Consider the following 16,062-nt stretch of genomic DNA (forward strand, 5'->3'; position numbering starts at 1 on the left):
AGATGGCATGGAGGTGGGGTATTTGCCTTGCATCTAAGACAGTGGTTCGAATTCTGACATCCCATGTGGTCCCCTGAGACTGCCAGGAGCGATTTCTGAGCATAGATCCAGGACTAGCCCCTGAGTGCTGCCGGGTGTGACCCAAAAACAAAAACAAAACAAAACAAAAAAAAACAAACAAAAAAAAGGAAATTAAATTGAGGACTGAGAAGAAGGGGGGACTGAGGCTTGGCATGTGTCTCAAGGAGCAAAGATTGGTTAAAGAGGGCCAGAGAGATGGTTCAAAAAACTAGGGCGCAAGCTTCTCATATGGAAGGCTTGACCCAGTACAAGCACACCCTGATCTCCTGAGAACCACTAGGGAGTAATATCAAAACCACACACCAAGAGTTGCCTCTGAGCACCATAATAATGCGCGCGAGAGAGGGGAAATGTCCAAGAAAGAATTATAAAAATTTTTGAAAAAAATGAACAACCCAGCCTGGCAAGAATTAAGATATTCAGTAGGAGAAAAGTAAAAAATAAAATTGGACAGACAGGTTTGCCAGATGACAGCAGACAGTGACACTCATGTGGAGGAATTTGCCTTTTATTCTGCAGATAGTTGCGGAGCTGAAAACAGATAAATGACCATAGCTTATCAGATCTGTTGAGGCCTCTCAAACTAGGCAGTTCTCCCTCTCCTAAACCAGGTTTGTCCAAGAGTGTGGGCCTGGGAGCTGATTTGAGACATTCTGTGCTGCCTCCTCCTCCAGATCACAGTTGCTCCCAATAAAGGCTTGAGAATTCTAAAACCCTAATGGAGTTCCACTCAACTGTGATCTGTTTCACTTTCCTGGTCTACAAAACTTTACCCCGTTACCTTTACTTATCTATGAGCAACAAAATTAGGAAAAGAGAACTTGAACCTGCTAGTGCATGAGAAGAATTAGCATGGGCTTTCCATCCATATGTATGGAGTTGGAAGGAAAGGATAGAGGTGGGGAAGGAGAAAGAGGGCTGGGCTCTGAGGGTGGGTGCTATCCACACACTGCCCTTCGCTCTCCCAGGCACCTCCCTGTACAGACTTAGAGGAAGCAGCAGCTGTTGTCCAGATGGAAAACAGAGATACACCAGGTACCACTGGGACTTTCACAATACTGTCCCAATAATTTCATACATACACAATAAACACACACACACACACACACACACACACACACACACACACACACACACACACACACACACACATGACCAGCAGCCCAAGACGGTAAACAGAGGAGAAAGAATCCAGGCAGAACTTCCCAGCCTTGCTGTGGAATGCTCATGAAGGGGTTTCTTTTCTCCCATCATTTTGTTTTCTGCTTATCTTTGTGGTTTTTTTTTTCCCCTTCTGTCAGACTCTGATTCATATGTGATCCTTTCAAGTCGTCTCTCTTTTTCCTCCATCTTTTCATGTCTCCCCATGAACATAGTGGAGTGAATGGCAACATCTACTGAAGACAAAGTGAAGTAGATCTTAGGTGCTGCATTATTTTGGCTAACAAAGCCATTTGCCTTATCCAAATGCTGGAAACAAAGTCAGGATTGCAGTTTAAACCATGAACATGTCTCTTCAGTGTATTAAAGCTAAGATCTACTCTATAGGTCTGGAGGGAGAAATATCTGACAGTGTTCATGGGTCACTTCAGCTCTGTACAATGTTTATGCAGCCACATGCAGTATCAGGGATCCAATTCGGGCTAACTGCATGTAGAGCAAGCTTCTTTCCCCACCACACAATATCTCTCTGGCCTTCTAAACTTTACTCTTTTTTTTATTCCACCTGCCATAGTGGGCCCTGTTTATTTTACTTTTACACAACACCAAGGCATCTTTTAGAGAGCCCAGTTTAATGTAGTTGAAGAGAGAGCTAGAATTATTATAATGACAGCAAGACATAAGAGCAAAGGGTAACTCGAGCTGTGATTTAGAAACATCTCACTCTAGAATAATGAGTCCAGGCTAGGAATTCAAATGAGCTCTGGGAGGTCTACACCCACTCTAGCAGCCCCATCCTCCATTCAAATTCTATACGCAATTAGTTAGTTTTAGACTCTGGACTTCATGTTCAAGCATTTGCATTTCTACAGCAGCAGAAACATAATTCTCCACCCAGAAGTTCAAACTGCAGATTCAAGACACCTTTAACAATACAGCAAAGGCTGCTTGTTCCCAAAGTTCAGGACCCAGAGGACACTGGAGCCAGGACTGTGTGAAACCTGTTTCCAAGTCTCTGTTACTATCTAGAGGTCCTTTCCATTGCCTACACTGCTTCCTGGGCATGAGGGCTTGCACAGTGGATAGGGTGGTACTTATCCAGTTTGGGAACCCTGTATGGTCTCCCAAGCACCTACACTGCTTCCTGGGCATGAGGCCTTGCACAGAGGGTAGGGTGCTACTTAACTAGTTTGGGACCCCTGTATGGTCTCTCAAACACCAGGAATGATCCCTGAGCTCAGAGCCAGGAATAAGTCCTGAGCACTTCCAGGTGTGACCCCCCCCCAAAGAAAACAGGAAAAGAAAAATAAAGATATATAGTACATTAGGCAAGGTGCTTGTCTTGCACATAGCTAACCAGGGTTTGATCCCTGCATACCATATGGTCCCCTGAGCCTGCTAAGAGTGACCCCTGAGTGCAAAGTCAGAAGTAAGCCCTGGCTTGCTAGATGTGGCCCTTCATCCTAACCCTTAGATATGCCTCACTAAATATGGTACACACCTGTTCATCAAATACCCATATTCCTGACTCAAAGTTCTGGTTTTTAAGCAGTGTCATCTTTTTACATTCTTAGAATCCTAACTGAATTCCCCACCACATTGAAAGTTTTTCTCTAGGTTTCTAAGAGTTTCTTGGATCTGGACTCTGGTCTCTCTCTATACCCCTTCATTTTGCTCCAGCCACAGTGAACTTATTGTTTTTCTCCCAATATGCAGGCACTTGCAGTCCTATTCCATCTCCATGGAGCATATTATTCAGGCAAGAAAATTTTACTCTCACCTTTAGTTTTCTGACCCAAAGCTACCCGCTTCAATGATTCTCATACTTGTGGTGTTTTTGGTTGGTTGTTAGTTGGTTGGTTGGTGGACCACATACATTGTGCTCAAGACTTACTCCAGGTTTTTTGCGAAGATGAAGGAAGATAGTTTGGTTGTTTCACAGTTCCCAAAAGGGAAATAGAAACCCCATATTCCCTATCCAGGGAGAAAAGGGGATGCTGTTCTAGATGTAGTAGTCTGAAATAAATAATCTACACAGATATGAAGGTTATGAATCAAGAAACTCACACCACGAGCAGTTCACCAACAAGCTTGTTGCTTCACACAAGAAATCTCTTGCCCGCAGGAAAAATAGCTCTCCCCCGCAGCCTTCTTGCTTCCCATTTATTCTGCTCCAAACAGAACCCCTCCCCGTAGAAGGAGGGGGAAAAAACAGGCAATGAACAGATATAAATGAGAACTATTACAAATACCTCTATTTACCTCACATTTCCCCCTTTTAAGTCTTAAAAAATTTAAAACAGCATGGAAAATGAATAATAGGCCCTAAAAAGACAAGGTAAAAACTAAGCTAAACAAAAGGCAGCAATTTGGGGCTGGAGAGATAGCATGGAGGTAAGGCGTTTGCCTTTCATGCAGGAGGTCATCAGTTCGAATCCCAGCATCCCATATGGTCCCCCGTGCCTGCCAGGAGCAATTTCTGAGCATGGAGCCAGGAATAACCCCTGAGCACTGCCGGGTGTGACCCAAAAACCACACACACACACACACACACACACACACACACACACACACACACACACACACAAAGGCAGCAATTTTTAGGCCTATAGAAAGGGGTGTCCTTATCTAGAAACATAAGTCAAGGAACTGACTACAAGTTCCAGAGAAGATTATTTCACAATCCCCAAAGTACATGATGGAAGGTTCTTCAAATGTCTTTCTTTGTCGACCAGATGACAAAGCCAAAATTCAGAGATCAAAGATCTGATAGATTATGAAGATCTTATGAAACCATTGGAGAGTCACAAGGTAATCCATAGACAGAGGTCTTAGGAAGAAATGTCTAAAAGTCTGCCTTGCAGGCAAGGTGAAGTTTATTTTCGAATTATAACTAGGATGGCAAGAAAGCCCAAAGGGCTCAGTTTTGAGCCCATTCCTGGTTGATGGTAGAGGTACTTCAAATGTCACTGAGGAGAAACTTGCAGAAACACACTGATGGTCAGCAGGGCTTTTCCCAAGAACTTCATTATGTAGAGTCCATACAGAAGTCCAAAAGTAGGACTACTGCTGTGTTTCTGAAGCACAGCAGACATCTTTGGACTTTTCTCTGCTTGCTTCAGCCTGGGACTTGATCCCGTGTGGCATTCTTCCCTGAGGGCTTGTCTTCTTCAGAGGTGAGTCATCCCACCTGAAAAGGGTGGAGCCAGAGGAATGCAGCCATGAAGTGAAGAAAAGTGGCCATGCATATCATCTAGCTGATGAACACCACCACAACACATAGAAAAAATAAACCCAATTCAAGCATGACAATGGAAAGACAAAGCAGGCCAACACTATGCATAGAGAATAAAGATGGCAACTCTGATGACCCAAAAATGACCAACCACCTAGTTAGTCTCTCACATATGAAGTTTAGAGAAGAAATATGGAGAATATTCACAGAACTCAAAGAAAGCATGGATCAAGATGAATGGAACACTAAGAAGAATCAAGAGGATATGAAGGCAGAAATCAGAAAACTCCAAACTAAAATAACAGGTCTGAAAAACTAACTAGACAAATGGAAAACCTCAATGGAAAGCCTCTCCAACAGAGTAACAGCAGCTGAAAACAGAATCAATGAGCTGGAAGATGAGATGCACAACAATTCCATACAGCAGAAGAAATTGGAAAAAAAACCTTAAAGCAAATGATCAGAAAATGGAAAAATTACTCAAAGAATGTGAACAGATGAAATCAGAAGTCTTTGATAAGCTCAACAGAAACAACTTAAGAATCATTGGAGTCCCAGAGACCCAGGAAGAAAATCTCCAGGAAGAATCAACAGTCAAGGACATCATAACAAGAAACTACCAAAGCTAAAGACTATATGTGACCAAATCTTGCATGCCCATAGAGTACCAGCTAAAAGAAACCCAAAGAAGAATACCCTAAGACACATCCTAGTCACAATGATGAATCCCACAGATAGAGACAGAATACTGAAAGCAGGAAGATCAAAAAAGAAAATTACATTCAAGGGAGCATTCTTGAGATTTACAGCAGACCTATTACAAGAAACAATCAAGGTCAGAAGGCAGTGGTGGAACATAGTGACAAAACTCAATGAAATAAATGTTTTGCCTAGAGTACAGCACCCAGCAAAACTCACTTTCAGGTTTACAAGAAGTATACATAGATTCACAGACAAATAACAGCTCAGAAACTTTTCAGACTCAAAACCAGCATTCAAAGAAAAACTAAAAGGTCTACTTTAAGACAAGACTGACCAACAGACACACCAAACATCTACACAAAGATGGCACTAAATCCCATGACAATTATCTCTCTCAATGTCAATGAACTAACTGCACCAGTTAAAAGACACAGAGTAGATAAATGGATAAAATAAAAACTCAATCCAAACTTTTTCTGCCTACAAGAAACACATCTGAATAGTCAGAACAAACATAGACTCAAAATCAAAGCCTGGAGGAAAATCATCCAAGCAAACATCTCCATTTAAAAAGCTGGAGTGTCCATACTAATATCAGATGACACAAACTTTATACTCAGAAAAGTTGTGACAAAGATGAACATTTTGTATTAATCAAGGGATATGTATAAAAGGAAGAAATCACACTCTTAATCATATATGCACCCAATGAGTATATGAATATGTGAGTATTTAATACAATTGTTGACAAATCTGAAAAAAAGATATCAATAACAACACAATAATTGTGGAAGACCTCAACACGTCCCTGTCACCCCTTGATAGGTCAACCACATTGAAAACCAACAAATATATACTAGCTTTGGAAAGAGAAATGGAAGAGAATGGGCTAGTAGATACATATAGGGCACTCCATCCCCAGAAACCTGGATATACATTCTTCTCCAATGCGCATGGGTCATTCTCCAGGATAGATCACATGCTAGCCCATAAAACATATCTTCATAAAATTAAGAGGATGGAAATCATGCAGACTACCTTCACTGATGACAAGGAACTGAAATTAGATGTGAACTACAAAGGACCACTAAAGAAAAACTTTAACACCTAAAATTAAACAGCTTACTACTGAACAACCAGTGGGTCAGAGATGAAATCAAAGAGGAAAACATTCTTGGAAACGAATGACAATAAAGACACAAATTGTCAGAATTTATGGGACACAGCAAAAGCGGTAGTGAGAGGAAAATTTATAGTCTTGCAAGCACACATCAGGAAGGAAGAAGGGGCCTACATGAATAGCTTAATGACACAGCTCATAAAATTAGAACATGATCAACAAGTGGAACCAAAAATAGTAGACAGAGGAAATAAAAAAGCTTAGAGCAGAAATCAATGAAGTGAAAATCTAGAAAACAATCTAAAAGATCAATGAAAGCAAAAGTTGGTTTTTTGAAAAAATAAACAAAATAAAAAAGCTTGATAAACCACTGGAAAAACTCACAAAGAAATTGAGAGAAACTTGATAAACCGGATTAGAAATAAAGAGGGGGAAATCACTACAGATATTGCAGAGATTCAAAGAGTAATCAGAGACTACTTTGATAAACTCTATGCCATGAAGCACGAGAACCTGGACATTTCTTGGACTCTTATAACCTTCCACAACTAAATAAGAATAAGGTAGCATATCTAAACATCCCCATCTCTATTGAGGAAATTAAAATGGTGATCAAAAATGTTCCCCAAAACAAAAGCACAGGCCCAGATGAGGTCACTAATGAATTCTTTTAAACCTATCAAGAGGAAATTCTACTAATTATTTTAAGGTTATTTCATAAAATTGAAGAAACAGAAACACTTCCAAATAGTTTCTATGAAGCTAACATCACCTTGATACCAAAACCAGATGAAGATGCTGTCAAAAAAGAAAATTACAGACCAATATTCCTGATGAACACAAGATGCAAAGATCCTCAACAAAATTCTGGCAAATAGAATTCAATGCATTATCAAGAAGGTCATCCACCATGACCAAGTAGATTTTATCCCAGGAATGCAAAAATGGTTTAACATCTGTAAATCAGTCAACATAATACACCATATCAACAAAAAGAAAAATAAAATAATATGATCATATTAGTAGGTGCAGAGAAAGCATTTGATAAGGTCCAACATCCATTCTTGATAAAACTCTCAGCAAGATGGAAATGAAAAGAACTTTTCTCAATATAAAATTCACTATTCAGAGGATATTCTCCAGACATACAAAGCCTTTCTTCTAAAATCTGGTACAAAACAAGGCTGCCCTCTTTCATGACTCCTATTCAACATAGTGCTGGAAGTACTTGCCATAGCAATTAGGCAAGAAAAAGATATCAAGGACATACAGATAGGTAAGGAAGAAGTCAAGCTCTCACTCTTTGCAAAGACATAGGCGCTGCCCCCAAAAATCAAGAATATGTATCCACAACCACATGAAGATAGGGAAAAAAATCTGTATAAGTAATGTCCATCTGCCAAAGTTCATTAGTCTGTAAACCTCAAGGATTTGCTCCGGCTACATGAACTTTTTTTATTTAGAGGTGCACAAATGGTGCATTCTTCTATAATTTGCCTGGCTTGCCTCCATGGAATATGATAATTCACATGTAGATGGCATGCATTTGTATGAAGAGCTGAATGTCCTTCAGAAAGCATTTTAAATGTAGCCATTGCCAATTGATCTGCAATCTTATTCCCCTGAGCCTTTGATCCTGGAAGATCTGAATGTGCTCTAATATAGGTGATGAAGATGGGCTCAAATAGTTTCTGGAGAATATACTGCAATTGTTTAAGTAAATTCTGTATTATCTGGTTATTGGCATTGAGGAAGGCTGTAATTATGCCCGGGATCAAACACACAATATAAGCAGAATCACTTACAATGTTACATGATCCTCTTATGTGGGAGAGCAAAAAAATCAGAGCTAATTCTACCTGTTGAGTAGACTTGTAATTAATAAAAACTTGTTTTCAACAAATCTTTAGATATTCCGTCCTTTCCTGAGGAAGATCCATCGACATAAAATACCTAGGCATCAGGTATTGGTAATGACCAAGTCATTGAAGAAATAACAAAGGTTGTTTTTTTTTTTTTTTTTTTTAAGAAATCCCAAGTGCCTTGCTTCAAGTTTCCAAAGCACATGCTTTTGCCAATGAGTCATCCCTACAATGATCACTTTGAGCAAAGTGGGTTTATTTTTCTTCAGTTTATTTGCTAGATTATTTTTATTCTTTCCCTCTCTCTCTTTTTCTCCTTCCCTTGTTGCTTTGGGTGTTAGGATGACCAAAGCTGGCACACATGTATTTTAGAGGCAGTGCTGACCAGAGCTCATACGCCAGGCTCTGGGGGTTGTTTTCTTGCTAAGATTTGCAATCTTTTTGGTTGTGGGATTGCATATGTACCAACCAGGGGTCATATTTATTTGAAGCACACAGATTATGGTGGTGGTGCTCACCAGGGGTCTGTGCTCACACATATGAGTGCCAAGGATCACATTTCCTTGTTGTAGTGTTCACATGTCTTTTCAAACTAGGTGCACAGCAGTGTTCGCACACACACCAAGCTGCACTGTGACCAGAAATCACTTGTGGCAGGATAAAAAATTGCTGAGCTAGCAGGACTATACTTGGCACAGGTGAATAGGAGAACTTTAAACTCTTGCTTGCAGGACAGGCACTCTAAGTCATTGAAATCTTTCTCTCATCCCTAAACAAACTTTGTTTTGTGTTTGTTTTTGGGCCACACCCAGTGATGCTCAGGGGTTACTTCTGGCTATGAAGCGCTCAGAAAAACTTCTTGCTTGGGGGACCATATGGGATGCCAGGGATCGAACCACAATCCGTCCTAGGTTAGGGCATGCAAGGCAGACCCCCTACCATTTGCACCACCACTTCTGCCCATTTGTTTGATTATTATTATTATTATTATTATTATTATTATTATTATTATTATTTTAGTTTATGGGTCACACCCAGCTGTACTCGGGGGTTACTCCTGACTCTACTCTCAGAAATCACTCTTGGCAATGCTCAGGGGACTGTTGTATTAATTAAATTAATAATTGTCCTTTATGGTTGTGGAGTGGATAATGGTGGATGATGGTGAGGCCTTTCTCAGCCAGTCCAGGCACCTGCACCTTCTTTGGCCTGGCGAGTCTGAGTGTTCAGGATAACGATGAGGAAATGATCCACAGCAGTCATGAAGTTTTAGGAGACAAGTTTTTTTTAGGGGGGCCACACCCATTTGATGCTTAGGGGTTACTCCTGGCTAAACGCTCAGAAATTGCCCCTGGCTTAGGGGGACCATATGGGACTCCAGGGGAGATCGAACCGAGGTCCTTCCTTGGCTAGCGCTTGCAAGGCAGATACCTTACCTCTAGCGACACCTCACCGGCCCCAGGAGACAAGTTTTTATTACAAGGCCCTAGCCACCATGTGTGGTTCATAAGCTAAACAGCCTCAGTGTACTCACTCCATCCTGATTCCTTCTCTTCAGGCTTCTCTTGCTGAATCTCTCGCTGAATCCCTCTGAATCTCTCCCTTCACCCCTCCCCCAGGTCTTATTTGTCAACCTCAGACCCCTCCCAAATGTGGGAGGGTCTTCCTCTCCAGGTGAGATAGGAGGAAATTGGGGGGGGTGATGGTAACATCTCCGGGTTCTTTGTTTCAAAAAAAAAAGAAAAAGAAAAAAAACTCAAGCTTTTGTTTTTCCTGACTTCCGCCAGCCAAAGGTGTGAACCCTAATATTGTCCCAAAGCTACAGTCTAAAGTGTAAAATTAAAATATAAACCTTTTCCATAAACAGAATTTTTTTTTTTTTTTTTTTTTTTTTTGCAAAATACACCTGTAGTTAAAAAATTCTTAATGCTATTTAACCAAGCACTTTTATTCTGGAACATCCTTAGTTCCTTTCCTAAACAAAATTCTTAAACAAAAGAAAAACAACCTTTTCTAAACAAAATTACAAGAACATTTAAACAGAAAATATAGTTTGAAAATAGGCTACTACATCAATGCACACAATAAAACATCATATCAATTAGGGAAAATATTAATTAAAAAAACTATAAAACATTTAAACCAGCAAGAAAATGACACAATGGATTAAGAGATAACCTGAAACAGTTCAAATGCAGGAGGTTTAAAAAATAAACTGCTCAGATGGGCTTCACTGTTTTCTCCCCATTTTAAATTTTTTCCACCATAACCAAGTTTGTCCAGATGCAGATGAGCTGTGGGCTTCTAAGGTGCACTGTCTGGCCAAGTGGCTTAGCTCCACAGAACCCCAGCCCGAGCCTCTTGCTTGCTCTGGAACTCCCCAACGAACCCCTAGTCCAGCAGTCCTGTGAGCCAGAGCAGCAGCTTGCATGTCTGAAGGGAGGGAGCTTTCCGTGTATCTCCCTGAGAAAGTGATTGGTTTCAGCTGCCTCTGCAATCTCTGCTGCCTCTTAACCCCTCTGGGCAGCTCTGGTGTTTGTAGCTCTTTGCTGCTGCTATCACAAGTCTGGGAGTTTAAAGCATGATAATCTTAACCTGAAAGTCCGTTAGTTCTGAAAAGGGAAGTGGGAAGTCGTCACTACTCCCGCCCCCACCAATGCCTCGTGTTACCTAGGCGGATGTCCCACCCTCAGGGAAGTCGTCACTACCTCACTGCCCGCCCCCACCAATACCTCGTGTTACCTTGGCGGATGTCCCGCCTCTAAGGAAGTCATCACTACCCCCACCCCATTATCGTATATAAGGGAGAATGTAGAAGACCACGAGGTCATTTGCCTCTGTCCTGTGGTGGACACACATGGCAGTTGACCCTGACTGGTCTGATTAAAAGCCCATCTGAGCTTTTGCCTGAGTAATCGTCTCTTCATTTCTCTGCGTCGGAGTGTTATCTGGACTGCCGGACCTTTTCAGTTCCAAAACCAGAATCTGTTGGGGGCTCAAGGTCATCATCTAGATGTCAGTCCACTATCAATAAAATCTTTTCTTTCTGTTTTTTTTTTTCCCAAGTAGCCAGACTCTATAAGTTTCTGCAAATTGGGAGGCTGTGGTCCTTGGAAAAAGGACTTTTTGCAGAAAAGTCACAGTCCTAGACCTCTAAGAGGGATGCTCCAAGCTTTTAGCTCCCCTCCTTCACTGACCCTTCTGCCCCAGAAAGGGACTCCCATGTTTAGAAATAGGCACCACTTGGTCCAAATTTTGGTCTAATTCCAGCTGAATAGAGCCAAAATTAACCACAAGAACAGGAATCTCACCATCATTGCTGTCTTTTTGGGTCCAGGGTTCAAATCAATGTTCAAGTGCCAATTTGTTGAATTAATTAATATAACTCCTTGATAGCGGTAGATGATGGTGGATGAATGGTAAGACCTTTCTAGACCTGCCCGATGCCTGCAGCTTCTTTGGCCTGGTGGGTCTGAGGGTTCAGGATAATGATGAGAAAATGATCCACAGCAGTCAAAAGAAGTCAGGAGACATTAAGCTTTGTTATAAGGCTCTGACCACCATGTGTGGCTTCTAAGCTAAAAAGCCTTTCTGAATCCAACCATCTCTTATCTCCCCATCTTGCTACCTCCACCTGAGGCTTCTCCTGCTCAATATTTCCCTCAATATCTATTACACCCCTGAGGCAACCCCTTTATTAGCAACCACAGACCCCTCCAGGTAAGATAGGCAGAAATTGGGGGGAGAGGTAACAGGTATCATATAGGATGATGGAGATTGAACCCAGGTTGGTCACATGCAAGGCAAGTGCCTTAACTTCTGCATTATTGCTCCAGCCCAGGTTTTATTTCTTTTTAAAGGTTCCTTCCCAAAGAAAAGTTTTCCCCTTTCCTTTTCCTTTTGTTTTGGCTAAGATGACCAGGGCTTATTACACACTCAATTGCAATTCACACATTTTTGTTGCGGGGGGGCAGAAATGGAACACTCAGCTGCTGTTTAGAACCCCAAATGGCATGGGTTAGGGATTGAGCTAAATCATACTCAAATCTTCACACCAGCATGAGCCATTCTCCAGACCCAGATTCATTCATTTCTAGGTCACATCTGGTGGTACCCAGGGACTAACTCATGCAATACAGTGCTCAGGGGACTGCAGTGTCAGCTCAGAGCTGAGGCTTCTACATGTATATTATACATTCCAGCCCACTGAACCATCTCCCTCGTTCCCTAGATTTTGTTTGTTTGGGGTTTGTTTTGGTATTTTTGTTTTACACCTGACAGTGCTCAAAAGTCATTCCTGGCTCTACACTCAGGAATCACTCCTGGTGGTATTCAGGGGACTATATAGGCTATATAGGACTATACAAGAATCAAGCCTGTTCACATTTGTCTATTTTAGTTTTGAATCCACACCCACAAGTACTCAGGAGCTGCTTCTGTCTTGTTAATAACAGGATGCTCCCAGCAGTGCTCAGGGTCAAGCTCAGGGCCTCTTCCATGCAAAGGATGTGCTCCACTATGAAACCACATTCCTAACCCTAGATTTCATTTGCACTTGTCCCTAATGGAATGCTAGTTCTATAATGTAAAAGATTTCCTGTCACTTTTGTGACAAGCATATATATATTATCATATATATATATCCCAAGCATCTCAGCATATATTTCTTCATCATCTTTTTTTTTTGTTGTTGTTGTTTTTGGGCCACACCCGGCGGTGCTCAGGGGTTACTCCTGGCTGTCTGCTCAGAAATAGCTCCTGGCAGGCACGGGGGACCATATGGGACACCGGGATTCGAACCAACCACCTTTGGACCTGGATCGGCTGCTTGCAAGGCAAACGCCGCTGTGCTATCTCTCCGGGCCCAGCATATATTCCTTTAAGAAATTAGAATGTCTTTAAGACATTAGAAAAAGCTGAACTTGATATCCTTTGAAAATAAAAAATACTGATTAGTATCTGTGTCTCAGAGCTCCCAACTGCAGGGGACAAGCACTGATTGCTCTCCACACAGCTGTTACTACCTTGAGGGGAAAGCACACATGGCAAGAGAGGCCTGAGGCTGCTCACAATGTGTGATCAATAGCAGCATTCTCCAATTTGAACAGCATTTTATAAAAGTAGGAAGGGGAGTGATGGCCAGGAAGTGTTGGGTGCCTTCTCCACATGGAGTCATATGAACTTAGTCCATACCTGGGACTGAAGGCCCAGAGAAATGAATCATTGTACAAGAGCTGAGTTGGGATGGTTCTGGGCATTGGAACTGCAATGATTCACCTACTTCCCTGTCTCCTCCGTTTCCTCCTAAAGAGAAGCCATAAGTTCAGATGGCAAAAAACCATACAAATGGGGTATGCTCAGGTCAGAGACCTAAAGTCATGGCTTTTTTGTTTAAAACACACAAACCAGGATCTGGGCTGAGAGACAAGGAAAACAAAATGTGTGGTTGACCTATGAACACACACGTCCACACACAGTGAAGTACTACCATGAATCAATCATGTCTTTTGTTCCAGTGGAAGGAAGGAAGGAACAAACAAACAAATGAACAAACAAACAAAGCACTATTCTCTCTGTCTCAGGTGGGAGAAAAAGAAATTGTTACCAACACAGTCATTCCCATCCACTGCCAATCACAAACAAAGGGGATTAAGTGACAACTCTTTCTGAAATTTATTTGGGTTGACTGCTGAGTCAGGTGTTTCATTACTTGTCAAAACCTTATGACCTGGGGCCAGAGAGATGCACAGTGGTCCCTAGCCTCCTATATGATTCTCTTTAGCCCATCAGGAGGGATCACTGAGCACAGAGACAAACATAAGTCCTAAGAATCAACTTAACTAAAAGAAAAAAAGAAAAACAATAGAGGCCAAAGCAACAGCACTGTGGCTAGGGCATTTGTCTTGCATGCAGCTGACCCCGATTTGATCCCTGGCATCCCATATGGTCTCCTGAGCCTGCCAGGAGTGATTTCTGAGAGCAGAACCAGGAGTAGATTTGGTCCTAAAAGCAAACAAAACAAAAAGAAAAAGACTTAAAAAAAACATGCAACCAGACCAGGTGAGATAGCTCAATGTTCTTGTAGGAGGCCCAAGTTTTATCTTCAGAACCACCTTGGAATGAGCCCTGAGCACAAAGCCAGGAGTAGCCTCTGAGCACTGTCAAGAGTGACCCCAAACCAAACCAGAAAACAAAGCCCCTGTGACCAGGGAACAGATCTGATGGTGAGAATTTAAGCTTCCTCGTTGCTGGACATGTTCAGGCAGGTACAATAGTGCCATAAGCATCCATTCCAGGCAGCCATGTCAGAGACACATGAACCTGACACATTTCCTAACATGGGATGTTGCAAGCCCACATGAAGACAGAAGTACATATTCAGGTCTGTGTGGAGGAACTTCTGGGAGACTGAAGCCCAGAGAGCTGAAGCCCAGAGCTCAAAGGCTCTACGCAAAGATTTCATGAGAAGGTGAGGCTTCTGTCAGGATGTTGGGGTTGGGGGCTGGAAAGTGATGGTTTGGAACCAGAAAAGAGTGCACTCGGTGAGTGACCAGACAAAGAAGGGGCCCTGGGTGGGGAGACACTCGTAGGGTCTTGTGGAAGAGAAGAGCAATTTGGGGATGAAAGCACAACATGGGGAAATGGAGGAGATGGGCTCAGGGCCAAAAGGGATGTGACAGAGATAAAGAGTTAAGGACACAGAGACACTAGGGAGGGATATGGGAAGGAGACGAGGTGGAATGGGAAGAGACAGAGAATAAAATGAAGGAAGCTTGGGGACCTAAGGCTAAAAGATGGGACCCTAGGGTTAGCAGCTGGGATCACAGTGCTGCAGGCATACAAAAGAGGGGTGCAAGAAGACAGTCAAGGTGAGAGAGGGTGATCAGAAGGAGATGAAATAGGAAGGCTGATTCCTGGCCTCCTGTTCAGAACCTAGCCTCCATTTGAACAGGCCCCCACCACCCCTCCCAGGGAAAGATGGCAGTAGCAAGAGCACAATCCAGCCCCCTGCTGCTGTTTCTTTTGCTCATGGTACTGTGGGTGGCCCAGCACCCCACCAGTGCCAAGCCCAAGAACATGACCTCAGCTCAATGGTTTGAAACTCAGCATGTGCAGCCAAGCCCAAAGAGATGCAGCATGGCTATCTCTGATGCAGAGCCACATCAACCAGGACACAAAACGCTGCAAGAGTCTCAACACCTTCCTGCATGAGTCCTTCTGCACCATGACCAGCACCTGTCAGACCCCCCAAAAAGCCTGCAAGAATGGTTGGGAAAACTGACACCAGAGCCCAAAGCCTGTGCCCTTGACCAGCTGTCAGCTGACCTCAAGGAAGTATCTAAACTGCAGGTACAAAGAGAAGCAAATGGATGCATCCTTCATTCGCCTGCGACTCACCCGAGGAAAGGAATTCTTGGAAGTTCCCGCTGGTTCTTGTGCATTTGGACAAAGTCTTTTAGGTATCCAGCTCTTCTCCCTCTTGGGTTGCCTTCAGTCCCTTCCAGGGTTTTGCACCACTGCTAAGCCCAGAAAGCTCTCTCCCTCTCATCTGTGGGGCCTTTCCTAGCTTATGCACCTCTGATACTGAGGGAAAAGGAGGTCTATAGTTCAGGAGACTGAGCTCCAAAAGAAATACCTTCTATTGTTTTTCTAAGAGTGGGTCTGAGAGAATTGCAGGGTATATGGGTTCCCTGGTCTGTGTCTATGTACATCTCTTCCTTGCTCCACCTTATCATAGCAGCTTAACATGTGGAAGAAACAATAAGAAAGAGGGAGTGGATTTAGGGACAGGTTCTTTGACCCATGGTCTCATAGTCTTCCCCACCTGACCTGGTCGTGGGGCCAGCAACATCTCCTCATTTTTGGATAGCATTTCATGGTGTCATCATAGGAGCCACATG

At 42.6% G+C, this 16,062-nt stretch overlaps 1 non-coding gene and 1 pseudogene across 1 annotated transcript; both read left to right on the forward strand.

Moving 5' to 3' along the window:
- The first annotated feature begins 13,509 nt into the window (after positions 1-13,509).
- Positions 13,510-13,636, forward strand: LOC126002773 (small nucleolar RNA SNORA11). Its single transcript, XR_007493411.1, has one exon. It is a non-coding gene; the product is annotated as a small nucleolar RNA SNORA11 (small nucleolar RNA).
- A 1,503-nt stretch (positions 13,637-15,139) lies between these two features.
- On the forward strand, positions 15,140-15,621 carry LOC126001422 (ribonuclease 7-like; annotated as a pseudogene).
- Positions 15,622-16,062: the final 441 nt, after the last annotated feature.

The sequence above is a fragment of the Suncus etruscus genome, chromosome 2, assembly GCF_024139225.1.
Source record: "Suncus etruscus isolate mSunEtr1 chromosome 2, mSunEtr1.pri.cur, whole genome shotgun sequence".
Lineage (NCBI taxonomy): Eukaryota > Metazoa > Chordata > Mammalia > Eulipotyphla > Soricidae > Suncus > Suncus etruscus.